This window comes from Phascolarctos cinereus, unplaced genomic scaffold, assembly GCF_003287225.1.
Source record: "Phascolarctos cinereus isolate Bilbo 61053 unplaced genomic scaffold, phaCin_HiC Scaffold_726;HRSCAF=1367, whole genome shotgun sequence".
NCBI classification, from domain to species: Eukaryota; Metazoa; Chordata; class Mammalia; order Diprotodontia; family Phascolarctidae; genus Phascolarctos; species Phascolarctos cinereus.
Genome location: NW_027556098.1, coordinates 211,857,607 through 211,879,818, shown reverse-complemented (window position 1 = coordinate 211,879,818; position 22,212 = coordinate 211,857,607). Strand labels below are relative to the sequence as shown.

The window sequence follows — 22,212 nt, the reverse complement described above, 5'->3', positions numbered from 1 at the left end:
AACAGGACCATAAAAGTTAACAGAGATCAAGACTGGCTTGAATATATCAGCACTTCAGAGCTGTAAGTACTTCACTGTAGGTATTCCTTCCACTGATGCAGATAGCATTTCTCTCTATACCTTGTAGAAAATACTCTACAGGCATTGCTGTGCCCCCAAATATTCACTGCTTGGTTGCCAGTCTTCTGACCAGCAGTGCTTTATGCTTAATGAGGTGAGTATTCAAAAGGCAGATGGGTGAGGTTGGTACTCAAAAGTCTTTTTTTGACTTGGCAGGAGCTATCAGAGCTTTCATTCAATTGGCACAGACTTTGACAGCCCAGAGTCACCTCTAGGATACTGTGGGGCATCTCAGTCGGACTTCAGCATTGGGATGGTCCTGAGTACAGCTACTCAAAAGAAAATGAAACAAAATAAATTTAAAACTTCATGGAGGAAGTGATATTTGAACTGGGCCTTAGATGGAGCATAAAACCATAGACTTAGAGCTGGAAGAAGCCCCAGAGTATATGTAGTCCAACCTTTCACTTTACAAATGGGGAAACTGAGAATCAGAGATGCTCCTAAGATCATAGATTTAGAGATGGAAGGGACTTCAGAGGTCATTGAGTCCATTTTACAGGTGTGCAAGCTGAAGTCTAGGGGGGTTAATGACTTGTCCAAGGTCACACAAGGAGTAAGAATCGAAAGTGGAGTTTGGATTCAGCTCCTCTGACTCCAGGAGCTGTAGACAAGTGGAGAGAATTGGGAAGGGCTTTCAGGTGGCAAGAAATCATTTGAGCAAAGTTAAAGTTGGGACTGATACAACTTGTATATTAGGGGCTCACTAGACTAGCATATCTGAGGTAGATGGTACGTGTCAAGGAGCAGTGAAAAAATAAGGGTGTATTGATAGAATGGGGATAGATTATAGAGGGTCTGAAAAGTCAGACTCAGGAGTCTGGACCTGATGTGGTACACAGGGAGCCCTGTAGCTCCTATTTTTTTCTTTTCTTTTCTTTTCCTTTCTTTTTTGGTAAATGTTTTTATTTTAAAGTTAAATACAAAATGAGAAAAGAAAAAAAAACATTGTCACGTATACAGCAGAACATGAGAGGGTTCAATACAAAATATTAAATTTCCATTTCAAGAATATCTATATAATAAATACTACAAATTGTTTTCAAAGCTTCCCAGTCTTTCTTTTCTTCCTTATTGGTTTTCTTTCATTCTATTCTGGCACTTAGCCCTATAGCTTCTTCAGCAGAGAATGAATAGGCATAAGATGCAGAATTCTAGGCAGGATAGCTCGATAGACACAAACAGGGACATGTTTAAGGAGACAGTGAAGTAACAACGCAAAGTACCATGAGACTAAGAATCGGAACATCTGGGTTGGAATCTTGGCTCTGCTCTTTACTACCTGTGTGGCCTTAGCAAGTCATTTTAACTTTCTGGCCTCCCTTTTTCTCATATCTAAAATTAAGAGGTGGAATAAGATGATATCTCAGGTTTCTTCTAATTCTAGCATTCTGGGATTCTCAGGGCCTCCAATCAGCAGAACAACTAGGAGTCTATTATAGCAGCCTGGAAAAGAGGTAGTAAGGACCTGGCATAGGACAGTGGCAGTGGGCCATTTCAAGGAAAGAAATGACAAGACTTGGTTGTAGATTTGACATAGAAAGCCATGAAGAAGGAAGAGTAGAAGATGGTTTGACATAGAGAGTGATGGAGAGAGAAGAATTCAAGGTAATTACTTTTTTGTTTGTTTGTTTGGAAGATTGTTAAAGGAGAACAGAGATTAGAGAAGTTGAGACTGGGAGTCAATTTTGAGTATGAGATGCTGAGGTTTCTTTTGGACATTTTGAGTTTAAGGTTAGAAGATGTCCTATAGAGAGCTGGAAATATGGGAGTGAAGGGTGTGGGAGAGGTCAGGGTAGAGATCTGGATTGAGGACTCCCCTGCCAAAAAGTACTTATTAAAGCTATAAGGAAGTTAAGTTACTGAAGGGAAGTCAAGAACAGACAGAGAAGGGCAGAGTCTTGACAAGGACCATACCCTCAGTTCAGAGGTAGAAGAAAGAAGAGAAATTTGCAGTGGTGGTAGAAAAAGAGCATAGATGGTGATTATTCGCTTATTATAGGAGTAAAATTCATCTGTTTTCTCTGATGCTTTAGGTTGACGTTATACTATGTGGTTTCCATGATGTAGGCAGTTCTTCAGACCCTAACTTATCTTTGCGTTAACAAAAGAGAACATGGGTAGGAAACTTCACTCAACCTTCCTGGAGTATTTGGGACTTTTGACCCAAGAAAACCAAATGGGCAGGTTTTCCCTTTGTACTAGTGATTATGATCTCAAATGAAATGATCTCTTTGCTCAACACAAACCTAAATGACAGGTATTAGAAATGCAAAGATGCTTAACAAACAGTGGAGGAAAACAACAAAAATTCATTAAGAAAATTTCAAGGAAAAGGACAGAAAAAGGAGACATACTTGAAATAATGCAGGAGGGAGGAAAGTTTCCTTAACACCTAGAATTTTTCCCCCCCCAAACATTGCCTTAAGGCTGAATGTCTCCCGAAAGAATAGCTTATGGGAAAAGCAAAGAAGTAAGTTTAGGCTTCTAAGGGATGGAGGCAATTTAGATCCAAGATGTACCTTACATGGGGTATTTTGGGTAACTGTTAGACATACCAAAACAAGGATGGTTATATTGATGAAATAGCTTATTGTCTGGCCAAAAAAATTTACCATGTAAAACCTTAGACAGATGTCTACAGATCACACATTATGTCACCATAGTGAATTTCTACTGAGCATGATTATCTGAAGGCGGGATTTGGCCCGTGGATGCAATTAGCAGGGTTAAATGAAGATTTAATGACCCAATATTCATCTGTGCCTTTTCTCAGCATACCTGTATTCTTTCCAACTAAGTGTTCTAATACATCTTTCCCGGAGGGTAGCAGTGCACCTGGGATGTGTTTCTGCAAGCAGGATTTGCTAGCTTCTGGTCTGGAAATAATGCCATTCCCCAGGAAGGGAGTCCAAAGAGCATGAAAATGGAAGCAATGGTCAGGTTATTTCTCTCTATCTCCGTCCGCACAGCAGTGAGAAAGGATCATTTCTGGGCTGATGGCCCCTTGCTGTTTAGTCCAGAGTCAGGTGCTGCTGTTGTTGTCATTTGTCCTTCGCTCTCATAGAGGACCATGACATCGAGAGGCTGATGCCTGAGGAGGAAACGGGGGGGGGGTCTACTTACTACCTCCCCAAAGTGACCTAACAAGTCAGTGGCAGAAAACACATTAGATACCACAGCCTTCAGAGCCCAGTTTTGCGCTTACTTTGAAGATCCACATTTCCTGGTTAGTCACCAATCTTTGGCCTCCTCTGCCCCTCCCCCAGATGCTCAGAGAGGAAGCAGAATGGTCTCCCTCTTCCCTTAACTTTGCCATCCCAGTAACAGCTGGCATCTTTCTCTAACAGCCTCCCCACAGAGATCCCGCCACTAAGTAGGCAAATGGAATTTTTTTTTTTGTCTTCCAGTTCTAATGTAACAGCGTGGCTGTGGTCTACTCCGCTGGAGCTGCAGAAGTCAATGTAATGCTACTTGGCTTATACATATTTTATTTTGTTTGGCCGTTGGTGATATTTAGATAAAAATGATCTCCGGATTATGATAAACACTGCCCTCTGTCCAATGAGTGCAGTTAGATTACCGACCATATTAAAATCTCCATCCCTTTCAAGGGGCCTAGCTACCAAAGCATGAAGGAGGCAGTTAAGGAAAGGGGAAAAAATCCACATGGACCATTATTGGCTTAAAGGAACTGCTGAACCTTGGGAAAAGATTTATGCCACATTTATTATGACACTGTAACATCACCAAGGATATAAACCAGTCACTGGCACTCTCTCAAAGAACACATCATTGGAGCTCGTTATAACAATACTGCTGTGATATGTGCTCATAATATTTATAAAGGCTAAGCTATGAAAACAGTGCATGCCAACTGTCAGCAGCGATGTATCCGTTTTAAAGAAGACGATACACACGACATAATGCACTAAGTGAAACCGGTAAAAAGATCCTGGCGATACTGAAGCAATCAGCCCCTTGGTCCCCTTCACTGGCACGCTGTGACTCTATGGACTGGGTGCTTTTCTCCCAGTATTTGGGATAATTTCATGTGTCTTCTCATTGTTATTAAAAATCACAGCACCTTAGGGATTTAGAGATTATACAATCCAACTCTTTAATGGGTTGCTGAAGAAGAAACTGAGGCTCACAGGGGAGAATTCAATTCAATTCAACTCAATTCAGTAAGCATTAATTAAGTGCTTGCTCCATACTAGACATTGTATCAGGTGGCCTGTATACAAAGACAAAAAGTGAACCCTGTCTCAGGGAGCTTATATTCTTCTGGGGTTGCAGGAGAGAGGTGGTGGGATACAACACACACAGATTGTTCAATACAAAGTTAATTGGGGGAAGGGAAGGAAGCAAAGGAAACAAACATTAATTAAGTGCCTACTATATGCCAGGCACTGTGCTATCTACTTTACAAATATTATTTCTTTTGATCCTCACAACAACTCTGGGAGGTGGGTGTTATTGTTACCCTCATTTTGTGGTCGAGGAAACTGCGGCAGGCAGAGGTTAAGTCACTTGGTTCAAGGTCACACAGCTAATAAGTGTCTGGAGCTGGATTTGAGTGCAAGTCTTCTTCACTCCAAGCCCAACCCTCTATCCATTATGCTACGTTCCTAGCTGTCTCTATGGGATGTCCAGGTGGAGTTTTCTAGCTGGTGATTGGGCACAAGGTTACTTAACTAGTAAATGTCAGAGCGCTGAAATTGAATCTTGGTTCTTTTTTTTTTTTTATGCAAAGTCAGATGCTTTTTCCACTTTATCATAAACCCTCCATCTCCACCCTGTTGGATATTATTTATGGTTATTCAGCCCTTGGTAGAATGTCTTGTCTATATAACTCAATAAATATATTTGTTGATTGATTAGTTCTTCCACTTGTGGCCTGCACGACCTAGCATAAGTTATTTAATTTCTTTGGGCCTCACTTTTCTCTCCTCTAAGATGAGGGAGCTGGACTGCCTGATTTCTGCGGTTCCCTCTAGCTATCACATTCTATGCCTCTCTGATTCTTTAAATGGATGGCAATCTCTAAGATTGTTTCCAGTTCTATTGTTCTATTTTGATTGATTATTATATAAATATATGACCCTTGATAACGTGTTGGAGAAAGTAATCGTCAACAATTTTGCATCCTTGTCGAAAATAAGAATGATTTGGGCCTTTGAAAACCTAATGATTCTTTTTTCTTCTAATGGTAGGCAAAGACCTGTAAGACACAACCAATAATTCTACTGTTCCACCTTCCTCTGTCCCTGAGTCCATACTGTGTAGGGATGTGCAATCCATTTGTAAAGCACATGCCTATAATACAAATACACATGTGGTCCTCTTATTCATGCACCTGTTGCTATCTCTCAGGAACATCCTGAATCTAATAACACTAATTTCCATTTGTTGAGTGGCGCAGTGTAGGGGAAAGAATGTTGAATTTGGAGTCACAGGACCCGAGTTTGAATCCTGTCACACCATATGTGAGAGCTTGGGCAAATTACTTACCTTTTCTGGTCTTTGGTTTCCTCATTTGTAAGATGAGGAGTTGGACTGACTGGCCTGTGAAATCTCCCTCCCAACAAGATCTGCATACACACAAGATCAATGCATATTCTATGGCTTACAAAATGCTTTACTAACACTGTCTTGTTTGGTTGTTGCTACAGCCTTGTGAGATGGTTAGGAAAGGTGTTAGCATTCTCATTTTACAGATGCAGTAACTTGAGCTTAGAAAAGCTAACTTTCTCAAATCAACTAGCAAGGAGTTGATATGAACCTTGAACCTAAGTCTTCAAATATGGTACTCCTTTTACTAAATTACAGTGTCTATTTTAAGGCTAAGAGTTTTGATAAGTCAGAAAACAAGGTTTTAAAATGATCTGCTGGGCCAGCCTTGCCCATAAGAAGAGTAGATAAATATTAACCCAAGAGGGCACCCTTCCTGAGAAATATTTTCTCCTCTGACCTTGCTGTGACCTAAATTTACCAAGCTACTCATTTCTTGGGCTAAAGGCCTCGAAATGCAAATGTTATCTGAGAACACACATTCAGAAAATGCAGGTAGATTTTCTGTGCGTACCTGCCCTCTATTGGAGCTTTGTCTTCATAGACACCCTTGGTTCATAGAATTCCAAGATTCTGGGGGGACACATTAAACTATTATCACTTCACAATAGCTTACCCCTAATTAATTTTTCAGATTCACCAGCTGGTGAAACCTTGAGGAAATGGTACCTAGGGTAAAACATTTAGAAGGAGGCATAAAGAAGGGAAAAGTGTAGAACGTGAATGAGTTGATCCTGAAAGGTCAGGCATAGGTCACATGCTTGGCATTGGCAGGGAGGAGTATCATGGGGGCAACATGGGGCTATTGGAATGCCCAGTTAAATAGGGTCAAACAGGAGGATTAAAGGAACAAACTTCATATGCCTCACAAGTTTGTTGGGTTGAATCTATTGAGTCACAGTTAGCTGGCAGTGAATGGGACTTTGCTCTAGGAGGTTGACTTAAGTGGGGAGGGGCATGCACTTCCTTCCTGTGGCAACATGTGGCTCTGTGCCTCTTGGCATAGGGCACAACTACTTCAGGACTTTCTGGGGTAGTGCCTTCCTTTCCCAATATAATTGTACCCACCATGGGGTTGGTCCTCTGAATTCTCACATTCTCTACTCCACCCTTATGATCAAACTTTCCTCTGAATTACTCTTCCTTCCTCCAAACTTTCCCCCAGGCATAGTTTTGGCTACTTTTGGTTTTGTGATTCTATCAGTTTATCCAAGATGACTTTTAGATGACTACCATGAACCAGTGAAGAAAGATGACCTTGGACTTCATTTCATCAAAAGTGGGAATTCCTGAAAGCGAATAAACCACCTTCTTTGGGAGCTATTTACAGGTTGGGTTGCCCTGAGAGTAGCTTCTAACCAGAGTTCAGAGGTTTTCTGTGGGTCTGCACTCCAAAAACTCAGTCATGAATCTCCACCAGTTAAATAGTTAAATATTAGGTACAATTAGCTCAAAGCAAAGGCATATGCTAAAATGGCCTAGTAAGAAGAGTAGCTATTAAACTTTCCCCCATAAAGCTAGGGCACAGTCTTCCACAAAGATACAGAGTTCCCGGGACTGAAGGGGAGAGCTGATGTTTTCTCTTTTCTAGTGGTGTCCTAATGATACCCCAGGTACAGCATCTCCGGTGGGCGAGTGATTCAGCTGGGCTCTCTGGGCCTGCTTCTCTCAGTAGCTCAGCTCCCAAGTGATAAAGCGAATTCTTCTTGAATTACTGGTTAAATCTCTTCTGTGCTGCCAGAGGTACGTGCCTTGAAGCTGCTTTGTGTCCCAACCAACTGTGCTCCCTCATGGATGTGTTTTCTCCTACTGGGTGAGGATTTTCCATGTCACCAAGAATGATGGGAAGGGTGAATGTAGAGAGAAACATCCCCTCCCACCCCCACTCCTCCTTTGCCTTGTAGGAGAGGAGCTGGCATCATGCTGTACAGAGCTCTCCTGTCTGGACATTCCCCAGTTCTGGGGGAGCTTAGCTTTTTAAAAACCACCAAGAGCGCGGTCAATCTTTAGCCCCCATGGCAGGCCACCCTGGCTCATCAGAGAATCTTCTTCACACTTTGTAAAGGGGTCACAAGGTGTAGGCACCTTTTTGCACTTTGTCGAACACATTAGCACCTCATTACTTCTGTTACCCCACTCTTACTTTCTGTAATTATTCAAGTGGAATGGGGGAAGGGGTAGGAAACCAGCTCTGCTTCATCTCCCCCCCCCCCGCACCTCCATGTCTGGGAATGCCCAGTGTCCCCCTGGAGCAGGTCTGGGTCTATTTCTCATGAAGCAACCTTTCTGGGAGGCTGAACTGCTTTTTCCATGGTCTATCAATCTGTCACCTTTTAGGAGAACTAAATCTATTCCAAATATTTTCATACTGCTATTTGATAGTTTGGAACCAAGCAGTATTTTATCCAGCCCATATAGCAATGGTTCCAACTGAGAGACCTAAAGAACTGACCATAGGAAGCAAAGTTTTGAAAATAACTTGGTAACCTGTATTCCTCATTATCTGCACGCGTGCTTTATATTTCACTGTGGTCATACTGAACATGCAGAGCATGAGTTCACTTACATGAGCCAGTCTTAACAGGACAGCTCCCTCTCCATTACTGGTATAATTTGACTTTCATGTTGATAACTTCTTTTTTTTTTAAATCATAAAGTGTATCTTGAGTTTCTCTGTTTTGATTGCATCCCAGGGGAAAAGAAAACCAAATACAAAGAAAAGAAAAAGTCAGTGTAAAGGTGAAATGAAAGCAATAGATAACATTAAAAAAGTGTTGTAAATCAGAGGCATTGAATCCCACAACACTCCCAGCAGAACTAGATTCAGTTGTAATTGATAAATTTTTTAAAAAATACATAAAATAGCACATAGATAATGCTAATATATAGTTTTCTACCTTAATACATGGTGGCAGGGATCCTTAGGTAAGGCTTAGTGTTTCTATTTCAGCTTGACACCACTCTGGTAAGTTACACCAAAAAAATCTTTGGGTAATAATATTTGGAAGGATGGGGGAGGCTTTCTGGACCTGTGGTCCAGCGTAAGAAGCATCTTTGTTGGAAACTCTCTGTAGTCTTTGAGTATTGCCTGGGGGTGCTGAGAGCTGGTTAACTTACCCAGGTCACATAGCCACTTCGTGCTAGGGGCACCTGACTCCAGAGGTGATCTTCTAGCTGACTACACCACTCTATTGCTCCATGAGAATAATAATGATAACTTACATCTGTAGAATTTGCATCCTATTCAGCCACCCAGCCTTCCCACCCAGACCAATTCACCATCTCTACCTGATTCTGATAACCTCCATAACAGGGTCCTGCTGAATCTACGCCCTGATCCTGGGAAGTTAATCTGTTCATCTTTGGAGTCCCAGCCCTAGGCCCTTTTCTGTTGATTAGTGACCAAATGTGTGCAAACCAGCCAACAAAACCCACGGCATCTATTGGCTAGTGTTAGACATCAGATCATTGTTGAGCTTTACACCCTATTCATCTATCCAACCACTCACCCAGAACATCTCACCAACTCCCTGTCTCTCCCTCTCCCCCACTTCCCCCAGCCCTCATCCTACCTTCCATTTTGCTGATGCTAAAGTTCATTTCACTGGTCACCTCTCTTCTGCATGTGGTTCTTTTCCTATTAGGATATAGGTTTCTTGAGGACAGAGACTATCACTTTTTTAATCTTTGCATCTGCAATGCTTAGCATAGTGCTTGATACACAGTAAGGGCTTATCAATTGCTCACTCTTTCTTTCTATCTTTTCTTTCTCTCTTTTCCTTTTTTCTTCCTTTCACCCTCCCCCTATTTCCTTCTCTCTCTCTTTTCCTTTCTTCTTTCTTACTTCCTTCCATCATCCCCTTCCTTCCTTCTCTCTCTTTCTCTCTCCCTCCTTCTCTTCCTCCCACTCTCCTTTTTCTTTCTTCTTTCTTTTCTTCCCTCCCTCCCTCCCTTCCTCCCTTCCTTCCTTCTTTCCTTCCTTCCTTCTTTCCTTCCTTCCTTCCTTCCTTCCTTCCTTCCTTCCTTCCTTCCTTCCTTCCTTCCTTCCTTCCTTCCTTCCTTCCTTCCTTTTTTCCAAAAGTACTTCTATACAACACCACTGTGAAATGGATCATTCAAGAGTTCAGATTACTCATGATTCATGATTTTGGTATGTATGTCTAGGATAAAAGGCCCATCAAATAAAATTTTTATGAGTAATTCAATTGGAGTAGGATGAAAAGAACATCATGGATTATATATCCAGAACTAGAAGGGACCTCCAGCCTCCAAATTCTACAGAAGAGAAAACTTAGGCCAAGAGTGGTTAAATAATTTGCCTGAACACATACAGAAGATAAGGGTGGATTTTCTGTGTATACCTGCCCACTACTACAGACTTTTTTTTTTTCATGGACACCCCTGGTACATAGAATTCCAGGGTTCTAGAGGAGACATTTTGAGAAACTTTATAAGGACCGTAAGCTTCATCTATACATGCAGTAAGTGGAAGAACTGAGAATTAAACCCAGGTCTTCCGATTCCAAATCCAAAGGCATATTTTTCCATTGCTCCCGGGTGAGAGATCTCAGATCCTGGGGCACAAGGTCTACAGATGAAAAGAGCCATGGATGCTGTCCCTGAGGCAGGGATACCAGCCCAGTGGTTCAGAGATCTGGAGGCCAATTCTGCTGGAGAGGGGATAACTGCCACCAGGGGAGTGGGCAGGACAGGGCAAGCCAAGGAGGAACTCACCGGGGTGAGGCTGCTGGGGAATAGACTAGAATAGCTTCCTAGTTTCACTAATTCTAGGTTCTAGGATAAGCTGAAGGAATATAAGTACTTCTGGGCGCGGTAGTGCATATGCTATAATCCTTGCTACTGAGGAGGGTGAGGCTGGTGGATCTCTAGGGCTCTGTGTTCTAAGGTGCAGTGGCTTCTCTACCTGACTGCACTAGATTCAGAATTAATATGGTGAGCCCCAAGCCCAGGTCAGAAACAGAGCAGAAACCAGCTCTCCTGCAAGTGGAATCTGTGAGCAGCCCTTGCATTTTCAGCCTGGGTGAGATAGGGAGACTGAGTCTTTTCAAAAATAACAATAACAATAATTTTGGCATCCTGAGGCAAAGCCCCAATTCCCCCACCTCTCTAGTCCCAGCTGTAGAGCTCTGATTATAATCCCCATTTTGTAGATAAGGAAAGGGAAGCTCAGAAGGTTAAATGGCTTGCCCAGGGTCACACAGCTAGTAAGTGGTAAAGACTTGACCTTATATTAGTATTTTCTATCATAGAGGAAGATCATTTTGTATTGCATGCAGGCTCCTGAAAAAAAAATCTGATGTTCTCTGCCATAAGCATATGTTGAATTCACATGTTAGAGCAATGATTCTCAAGTATTTGGCAAAACCCTTTACTAAACATTTGGCAAAATGCTTCACTTTAAACAAAATTTTGTCAGGAACTATTGCAACAAAATCTAACGTGATTCTTTTAAATGCCTAGTAATGGTACCAATTAACTTAAGGCTATTTTTTAAAAAAATACATGTCTTTGGATCATTTTTGTTCTGAATTTAATATTATAACTGACTTATTAAAACAAGATGTGATTATTTGTAATTTATTGGTGTTTTATAAAGCTGATGAACATTTGTTGCAATATGCATTTTCAACATTCTGGGTTTCAATGATTGATCCAAGAACGAGAAAAGCCACCTCTTTGCTAACATGATATACTTTTACTGATCTCTATGGGTAAAAGATATCTATGTTTGTTGAACACATATATTGTGTCCAAATGATACACAGAAAATGCAGGTGGGTTTTTTGTGTGTGCTGCCTGCTACTCCTGATTTTTCTTCATGGATAACCTTGGTTCATCATTCCAGAGTTTTGGGGAAGACAGTTTGAGAACCACTGTAGGGACAGGGTTATTGCTTCTCAACATGCATGTTAGACTTGGTCCAGTTCCACATTTGTCAGTGGCAGGAGTCCTAATCATCAATGGCAAAAATGCTGGTTTTCAAAATGGAGCTTATGACAAGCTGGAGAAAATGCCAGGTCATTTCTTACTCTCTCTCATTTTTGAGATTCTGTATCTCATGTACTTTGATAACTGCATCAAATATATGTTGGAAGGGGTATGGGAAAATTGGGACACTAATGCCATCTGAATTATAATTGTTGTTCCACTGTTGGTGGAATTGTGAACTGGTCTAGCCATTCCGGAGAACATAAAGAAGGTACCATTGTACATACCCAAATGTTCTACACTGAACAATGTGATAAACTAAACAATTTATCTTAGAAGTTAAGGGAGCACCCTGCCTACCAAAATAAATTTAAATAAAATAGTAAATGTACCTGGTTTGTTTCAGTACTGATGTGATAGGTAGAATTTGGACCCCAAAGCCAGTGTTTAGAACAGATAGACAATGCTATCCTTCTTCTTCCCTGCCTTCAGGCCGTGGAATGTGCTTGTGTTTAGCCCAGCAAAAGTTGTTGATGACCCTCAATCTTTACCTCTTGCTTTTCCACTTCTTTCTAGTACTCCATCAGCAGCCACTCATTCTAAGTCAACACAGTGACCCATTTTTGCAGATTGGGCCCTCATACTTGGAAGAAGATGGCCTTCCAGCTTCAAAGAAGAACAAAATCATAAAGAACACTTGGGGAAGAAGGGACATGAACAAGCATTTACTTATTCTTAATATGTATATTTTCCAATTGTATGTAAAAACAATTTTTAACATTCAATTTTTAAAATTTTGAGTTCCAAATTCTCTCCCTCCTTCCTTTTCCTCTCTCCTCCCTGAGACAGTAAACAATTTGATATAGGTTATATAGGTGCAATCATGCAAAACATATTCCCATATTAGTCATGTTATGAAAAAAAAACGCAGACCAAAAAAAAAAACCTACAAAAAAATGCAACTAGTATGCTTTGACCTGCATTCAGACCCCATCAGTTCTTAATTTAGAAGTATATAGCATTTTTCATCATGAGTCCTTCGGAATTGTTTTGCATCATTGTAGTGCTGAGAATAGCTAAGTCATTTGCAACTGATCATCCTTACAATATTGCTGCTTCTGTGTACAATGTTCTCCTGGTTTTGCTCACTTAACTTTGTGTCAGTTCATGTAAGTCTTTCCAGGTTTTTCTGAAATCATCCAGCTTGTCATTTCTTATACAGCATAATAGCATTTCATTACAATCATATATTACAATTTGTTCAGCTTTTCTCCAATTGATGGACATCCCCTCAATTTCCAATTCTTTGTCACCACAAAAAGAGCAGCTAGAAATATTTTTGTACAAAGATGTCTTCCCTCACTTCCCTTTTTAAAATATTTTTGGGATATAGATCTAGTAGTGGTATTGCTCGGTCAAAGAGTATTCATAGCTTTATTGCCCTTTGGACAATGTTCCAAATTGTTCTCCAGAATGGCTAGACCAGTTCACAATTCCATCGACAGTGGAACAACAATTATAATTCAAATGGCATTAGTGTCCCAATTTTCCCATATCCCCTCCAACATTTATCATTTTCCTTTTCTGTCATATTAGTCAATCTGATAGGTTTGAGGTGGTGCCTGAGAGTTGTCTAAATTTGCATTTCTCTAATCAACAATGATTTAGAGCATTTTTCCATATGACTATAGATAGCTTTGATTTCCTCATTTGAAAACTGCTTGTTCATATCTTTTGACCATTTATCAATTGGGGATTGACTTGTATTCTTAGAAATTTGACTCAATTCTCTATATATTTGAGGAATGAGGCCTTTATCAGAGACACTGGCTGTAAAGTTTTTTCCCAGCTTTCTGCTTTCCTTCTCATCTTGGCTGCTTTGGTTTTGTTTGTGCAAAACCTTTTAAATTCAATATAATCAAAATTATCCATTTTGCATCTCGTAATTCTCTCTGTCTCTTGTTTGGTCGTAAATTCTCTTACCCGCAGATCTGACAAGTAACCTATTCCATGCACCCTAGTTTGCCCATGATATCATTCTGACTTTATCTTGGTATATAGAGTGAGATGTTGGTCTATACTTAGTTTCCGCCAAACTGTTGGGAACAAGCATTTATTAAGGGCCTACTGCATGCCAGATACTGTACTAAGTGTTTTATAAATATTTCACTTGGGAAGGTGTATTTTTCACTTTAGAAATAGAATATTATAATGGAAGTTAAAGGTGAAGCAAACTAAAAGAAATCTTTTGCAGAAATGTATAAGAGTCTATAGAATTTTGTGAGTTTAAGGAGACAAAGAAGAATATATCAGGGCCTATGTGGTTAGAGAGAAGCAAATATAGCCTGCTAGCTCAGTAAAAGAAAAAAGTTGAGAAACAAGACACAATCAGAAGGACGTTGATGATGGTGGCACTGAGATTTGGGCCTCAGGCAATAGTGCCAAAGTGATTTTATCTGTAATCCACTAGCTATTCTTCAAACGAGAAGAGAGAAAGAAAGCTTGTTTGTCAATAGTATAGTACAGCTCCCTAGTAGCTTGTCAGTGTGGAAACAGTTTTCCCTATACATGAAGTTCTAATAAATCTTTGGACAAATAGTCATGGATGATAGCTGTTGGCCTATATCTTCTAAAGGGTGTACGGGGTACTCAGGGAGGACTAACACACCTAGTGTGAGGTCTTGCCAAGGCCTTTTCAGGGCTGCTCATCCACCTTTGGGGTCCGTCTGTCACCGAACTCTGTGGCTCCAAGAGCATCCAATGGACACAATGGCCAATGGGCCAGATCAGATTGAGGATAACCAACAGGCCTCAAACCCATCAGTGAGTTAGGGGGGTGCCTACCCCAAGCATTTGAAGACTTCTCTCAGTGGAATGGGCAGATGAGAACAGTTTGTTCCAATGGCCATGAAGACAGCTGAAGCAGGTGCTGTGGAGTGCTTAGAGCTTGATCAGACATTAAAGATGATAAGGTCTTCCACTGTATCCTGGGCCATCACCAGTCATCTTGATTTTTGTCCTGCCACTGGACTTTGATGAATCTGTGACGACTTTGTGCAAGTCTGCCTCACTTCGATCCAATTCGTGTTCAAGTCACGTGAAGAATGAACAACAGCGCATCTTCTATGGACAACAGACAACATGGAGTAGTGGAATGACAACTGGTCTCTGAGTTAGGAAGGCCTGTGTTTACATCCTTTCTCTGATAATACAATCTGTGTGACGCTGGGGATCGCGGTACAATGAATGGAAAGGATGTGGAATTTGATGTCTCAGGCTGCTACCTGTATGACCTTAGGAAAGTCATTTAACTGCCTAGGCCTCAGTTTCCTTATCTGTAAAAGGAGGGGGGTTGTACTTGTGAGGTCCCTTCTCACTCTAAATCTGTATACTGGTGCAAAATATGTGCTTAATAAATACTTATTGATTTATAAATTTAATCTCTTTAAAAAAAACAACCTGAGGATGTCATTGAAGAAAGCATTTTCAAATTTTTTCCCCACATTTGCTTACTCTTGTTCTCTCACATTGCCTCACTTGCTCCTCTATTCCTCTTTTTTTTTTCTTTCCCACCTTCTGTCTCCAGGCCCTTGTATCTCTTTTTGTTCCCTCCCCTCTGCCTCTTTCCATCCCTCATTTGTTGAGTAGGAAGGGATGGATGTGGGAGAAGCTGGCTTGGCCTGGATAGCAGGGCCTGGTGCTTTGTATATATTTGCTCAGACGAGCTGAGGCATCCCCAGATAAGCTGGGTTCCAACAAAAAGATTTATTACAATTCGGATGGCTAAAGATGACTTATTCGTGCTGCAAAGGGCATTGACTTGCCTAGTTTAATAGCCACTCAGTTCCCTTAGCATACCACACCCAAAACAAAGGCCTAGCTTCCTCCAGTTCCTGAAAACACGGAGAGGAAGCATTTTTCAGCCTTTTCCCCGGCAAAATAACGTTCCTTTACTGACTTCGTATGCTGCCATCTAGTGGTAGCTTGTCGTGAAACAGCTAGTTCTTTCTGACTCTAAGGCAATTGGGATGAATTCATTGACGGAATTCTTATTGCCCAATTAAAGTGGCTATCGCAGAGATCCAGTTGGTCTAGTGATACTTTTTGCTTCGTGATGGAGTGCATTACTAGTTGTGACATTCTCTCATCTCCTTCACAGTTACGATGCTCTTGAAGGACAGTCTGAAAATGTCACTGCAGACCCCAGGCAGCTTTCTCAATAATACAAAATCAACCGAATACAGGGAGGCAGGGTGTTCGTCTTCACTTCAGAAACGGAAGATTATAATGGGAATTAAAGGAGGAGGGGGGCTAAAAGAAACCTTTTGCAAAAATGTGTAAAAATCTATAGGATTTTGTGGGTTTAAGGCGGCCAAGAGGAATACATCAGGACCTACAGTTTGTTGCTGCTTTGTCTATATGCCCCGTCCGACTCTTAGAAGCAAAAATATCCTGCTGGCCCACTAAAAGAACACTGTATTCAAAGTCTGAGGACCTGGTTCAAATCTTGCCTTGTTAAATTACTACCTGTGTGATCTTGGGTAAATTACTTAATCTCCCTGGGCCTGGGTTTCCTCATACGTGACTTTTTTTCCCCTTTTAAATAGTATTTTATTTTTTTCAATTACATGTAAAGACAATTTTTAACATTCATTTTTTATATAAAATTTTGAGTTCCAAATTTTCTCCCTCACTCTCTAAAATGGTAAGCCATCTGATGTAGGTTATGTGCAAAATTGTATTTCCATATCGGACTACATGACTTCTAACGGTCTTTTCCAATTCTAGATTTGTGATCCCATGAGATTATAAAGGGGAACCAAAAAGACCCCTATGATTTACTTAAAGCTAAATTCTGAAGTACAGAGAGGTTGACTTGCCCAAGGTCATGCAATAAGTGCCAGAGGTAGCATCTGAACCCAAGCCTTCTTGGAGTCAAGCCTAGCTCTTTTAGACACTTTACCACACAGCCTCATATAACAGGATGAAAACTACTCACCTCTTTGCTTTGAAAAAATCTCTTCTTTCTTGCTTCTTGGGACCATGATCAGAGTGATTAAAAGCTACTCAGTATGGGAACCTATTTGTGTGTGAGGGAGGTTCTAGTGGGCAAGGGGTACCCCTAAAAACGGAGGGTAGTCAGTCAAATGAGAGCCAGAAGGGGAGAAAAAATCCCAAACCTGTTATGTAGGAGATTCTGGTTTGTGAAAATGACTCAACTTGTTTGGGGAGTGACTTTGAAAGTGTGCAGCCCAGATGTAAATTTTAGAGCTGTACTCAGCCTGACACAGCTGTGGTCTGAGAGTTGACTTCTAATAGAAGGGGGCCACACCCACAGCTGCAGCCAAGCAGTGCGATTTGAAACTCCCCCAGGACTGACTGCTTTGCAAAGAACAGTTTATTACACAGAATAAAACCAACACTGGCTCATCTCAGCATTTTCATGGTCTGCCCTTGGAAAAAAAAAAGTGTGTGTGTAGCTGAGTTTTCATCACTTGTGCTCCAAGTTTACAGCCTTGGGGCCAGTTTGGGGAAGATCTGGAAAGTTCTCAGCTCTACTATTAACTCACTGTCTGACAATGGGTATGGCATTTAAGTAGGCCCATACCACAGTTTCTCCATTTGGGAAAGGGGAATAAGGAAATTTGCCATCTGCCATCCTTATGGGGATGCTTGAGGGATTTGGGAGTTGAGGTTGAGTAAAATGTTAGATATTACAGTCATTTACCCAGTCTTTTCAGACTCATTGCTCAGGGTAGACTTCGGAAGGACAGAGTGTACCTGAAAAATATGCACAGTTGGAGCACAGGGGTATATAATACTACCAAGGACAGAGAAAGAGTGATCCTGCTATGGAAAATGTTATCAGCATTGCCTTCACTAGGACCCCAGGATTATAGATCATCATCTAGTCCAACTTTTTCATTTTACAAATGAGGAAACTGAGGCCCAGAGAGAACTGATTCACCCAAGGCAATGCACGAGCCAGGATTTGTATCCAAATCACCTGATTCCAAATTTAGTGAGCCTATATCAGAGGCAGTTTTTTTCATACTGTTTGGCTTATAGACGTTTATGTTGTTTGTTTAGGTTAGAAGAAACCTCAACTTCATGTTCTCTTCTGTTTCCTAATCTTCTAGAATGTTAGGTCAGGCTTAGTCCTCCCTCGAAAAACATCTGGTTGGGTTCTGGGGAGGGGGACCAAGTCTGTAACAGAGCCAGATTATGTTTCCTCCATGCCACAACCCCAAAAGAAAGAAAAAAAAAGAGCAATCCAATCAATTGTCTAGCTGTTCTGTCTATGCAACCCCAAATATGCAGATATTTCCAAGTATCTGGATGATTGGTGATATGTAGACAAAGCGCCCAGATAATGGGCCTTTTAACTTCTCATCCAGGTGTTGATGGTGAGTAGACACAGCTGAAGGACTGTTAATATGAAAATTAAGGAAAAAAAATAGAGAAAGGAGGGGGAAAGAATACAAAAGGAGTAAACAAAGAACAATACACAGCAGCAGGAGAAAAAAAACATTGGGTCCAGTGATAAGGTGGAAAATGCCACGTGGAGAACAGAGGAAGGTGGTGCCAAGAGAAGGGGGAGGGGGAGGCTGTTTGCTAGCTTCCAGGCCAATGCGTATGGTTATCAAGTGGACCCTGTCCTCTCCCCAGGTGAAGGTTTGCTTTCTATTGTTCTAGAAAGCCTCAAAGCCAGGGAAATTTCTGTAAATATTCTGCTCATGGATTTGTGGCCGCCTTCAGACTCTGCCTGTCAAGTTGGTACTTCACTGGAATTGTAACTCCCCATCTTCCTCCTTGATTCTCTTGGTCCCTTCCCCTCCTGCAACACAAATGCCTTTTTTATTTTCTCTAGCTTAATTAGCACGTGCATTCATTTTGATTGATGAATTGATGTGGCTTATTGGCATGAAGATTTTACTCCCCTCCCAGTACTGTATGTAATACAGATGGGTTGTGTGGGAATGACACCCACTTTGATGCTGTAGCCATTGTGTGCAATGCTGAGAAGAGGCCAGTCACTCAGCTGGGATTTTTAAAAAAAACCATTTTTATTTAAAGTTTTGAGTTCCAAATTCTCTCCTTCCCTTGCTCTCTCCCCTTCCCCCTCCCTGAGATGGTAAGTAATCAGATATAGGTTATACATGTGCAATTATGTAAAACATTTCTAAATACTCAGCTGGGATTTTCTAAGGTTCTGCCCATAAGCTTGGGTGGGGAGTGTGTGGGGGGAGAGTTGAGAGGAGAGACAGCCATGGTGGTGTGAAGAATGATGGCAGAGAAACAACTCAGCCAAGGACTTAATATTTATATTTTATTGGACTGACTCTGAAATAATCCCTGCTCACACCCTCGACTCGGGGGGAAAGGAGACCTTGACTCCCTGCCACTGGTTCGAAGGCATTGTGAGTTAGTAGGTATCTGAGGCTAAAAATTCCAGCATCCCTTGCCAGAGGATAAAGCAAAAATTAGCATACAGTTGGTAACAATTTCATTTCTGGTTTCACTTTAATCAGCAAAGATTAATGGTTAAAATATCTCTTTCCAATCTGGCATCAGCTTGAATAGGGAAGTATGGAGACTTTCCTGAAAAGTGTTAAATTAAAGAGACATTTATAAGGACCACATATTATCTTTAAGGAAATCAGAGAGCTGACATTTATATACTACTTTATAGTTTGTTACAAAACAGTTTACATATATTACCCCATTTGATCCTCCCAGCAGTGCTATGAAGTTAGAAAATTAGGCATTATCAACCCCATCTTATAAATGGGAAATGTTGATCCCAGAGAAGTCGATTCCTTTTAGGTCACCTAACTGGTGGCAGAGCCATGATTTTCAATGGAGGTTTATTAAATTTCATATTCTCATTTCACTGGGAATTACTGGGAATTAAATTTCATATTCCCATTATATTGGGAATGCTTGGTATTATACCAAACACAACACAGAAAGAGTAGTCCTGTCATATAATATAACATGTAGAGGAGTAGCTTTCTGCTGGAATCAGAGGATTAGAGCTAGAAGGAGCAATAGCTGACATTTATAAAGCCTTTCATGGTTTTCAAAGAGTTTTACATACACTTCATTTCATTTGGGCCTCATACTAGCCCTGTGAGGCAGGCACTGCAGATGTTCAGTAATTCCCATTGTACAGACAAGGAAACTGAGTTCTCCATATCTTGCCTATAGCCATATAGCTACTATGTGTCAGAGGCAGGATTTGACTGGCACCAGTCCCACGCTCTATCCACTATGCCATTCAAAGAAAAATATTAACGATCACCTAGTCCTGACCTTCATGCTACAGATGAGGTAACTGAGTCATAGAGAGTTTAAATGACTTGCCCAAGGTCACACAGCCAATAAACAGCAGAGCCAGCATTCAAATCCATGTTGTTTGACTCTAAGTCCAATGACCTTTCCAAAACATATCAGTTCTTTGGAAGGAAGGAAATGAGCATTTATTAAGTGCCTACTATATGCCAGACACTGTGTTAATTACTTTACAAATATTATTTCATTTGATTCTTATAGCAGCTCTAGGAGGTAGCTGCCATTTTTATCCTCATTTTACAGTTGAGGAAACAGAGACAGACAGAGTAAGTCACTTGCCTATGGTCACATAGCTACTAAGTTTCTGAGGCTGGATTTGAACACAGCTCTTCCTGACTCCAGAACCAGCTGTCTATCCACTGAGCCACCTAGCTATGTTTTGGGATCATTTTTTTCTTTGTTGGAAAATTTTGCTTGGAAGATCATTAGAGCCCAGTCGGGCTCTCATGGCGCCAGAACTGCATGTAAAATATGAAGAGGCCCTGGTGAAAATGAACTATGGGCAGCCAAGGAAATAGCCTTTGATTTGGGAATGGGGCACTCACTGTACTCACTTTTGCTCCTTCCTGGGCCAGTCCCTTCTGCCTAAGTTGTTAGTCACAAGAATGAATCCCGGGGCAGCTTGTTGGCACAGTGGATAGAGCACCGGCCTTGGAGTCAGGAAGACCTGAGTTCAAATCTGGCCTCAGACACATAACACTCACTAGCTGTGTGACCCTGGGCAAGTCACTTAACCCATTGCCTAGCCCCCCCCCAAAAAAATGAATCCCAAAAATGTGAAATAGTTTTAGAAAGAAATTTATTAGATCCTTTGGTAGAGGAGAATGAGCCAGAAGGAATGTGTGGCTCCCTCTCATCCAGGCTCTGGAAGGTTTACATTATATAGGATTTAGACAGCGACACCTTCACGTCAGGGTAGCTTGAAAACAAAATAGATTGATATCAGTAAATGTAAACATTCAATAAAATCTAGGCAAAGACAAATCATAAGGGAACCCAAAATACAAGCTTGAGTGGACAAAAAGACAAGACCTGGGTGAGTGGACCCTAAATATAAATGTTTTGGGGGGATACAGGACCTGAAGGAACCCAAAATTCTAACATTCCTGGAGAATTACTGAAGTCAGACATTCTGGGTTCAAACAATCTCTAGTCACATAAAGTTAGGTTTAAACAGTATAATAATTAATGTTTTCTGAACAAAGCATTTTCCACAGAGTCCACAAAAAGATTTTTTTTTAAAAAAATCTTGGATCAGGCAGCCCATAGAATTTTTCATCTCAAGCTGGACCATATTTGCCTTGCCAGCAGATCTATCTGATCAGGACAGGCCCTGGCAAAATTGATAAAGCAGCCAAAGTACATTTGCCACGTCCCCAGACTTCTCTGGGAATATTCTGTTACCGCCTGCCAGCAACCCCTCTTTGCTCCTGACTCCTTCAAGAGCCCAGTGTCCTCGTGTGGCACATAGCCTCTCGCTTGAGAATTTTGTCTTAGCTGACCCTTCTCAGTCATCACCCCTGGGTCCAGCCACTTTCCAATTTTCTCCCCATCAAAATACGTTTTATTAGTTTTCATCTATTTCTTGGCATAGTGGATATGGAACTGGATTCCAAACTAAGAAGAAAGAAGTGGCTTTAAGTCCTATCTCTGGCCCATGCTGGTTATGTGACCTTGGGCAAGAAACTCCATCTCTCAGTGCTTTAGGCCACTGGTGTCAAACTCAGATACAAAGAGATCCCTGTGGCTGCATAGTGACTCGTTGCTGTTCAATGGTGTCTGACTGTACACGATCCCATTTTGTGTTCTCTTGGCAAAGACACTGGAGTGGTTTGTTACTTCCTTCTCCGGTGTTTCCCCATTTTACAGATGAGGAACTGGGGCAAATAGGAGTTAAGTGAATAACCCAGGGTCACACAGCTAGTGAGTGTCTGAGGCTGGATTTCAATTCAAATCTTCCTGACTCTAGGCCATGTACTCTACCCACTTCAACACCTAGTTGCCACACATTGACTTAGAACACCGCAAATTAACCTAATCTATGATGTATTTTAAAAAAAATTTCCCAACTACATTTTAATCTGGTTGAGGCTACATAGGAGGGTCCACAATTTTGATATATCTGCTCTGGCAACTCTGAGATTTTACATTTTAGAGGATCATCACTTTAGAGGCAGAAGGGATGTCAGAGATCATTCTGCAGAGGAGAAAGCT

At 41.2% G+C, this 22,212-nt stretch overlaps 1 long non-coding RNA gene across 4 annotated transcripts in view; it reads left to right on the top strand.

The window, feature by feature from the left end:
* The first annotated feature begins 7,347 nt into the window (after positions 1-7,347).
* Positions 7,348-22,212, top strand: part of LOC110211638 (uncharacterized) — a 123,903-nt gene continuing 109,038 nt past the window's right edge. For 3 of the 4 annotated variants that reach the window (XR_002325453.2, XR_002325451.2, XR_013483040.1), the window contains exon 1: positions 7,349-7,437. This is a non-coding gene — a long non-coding RNA (uncharacterized LOC110211638). Of the gene's footprint in view, positions 7,438-22,212 lie in introns of all 4 variants that reach the window. The other variant, XR_002325452.2, reaches the window with a different exon arrangement.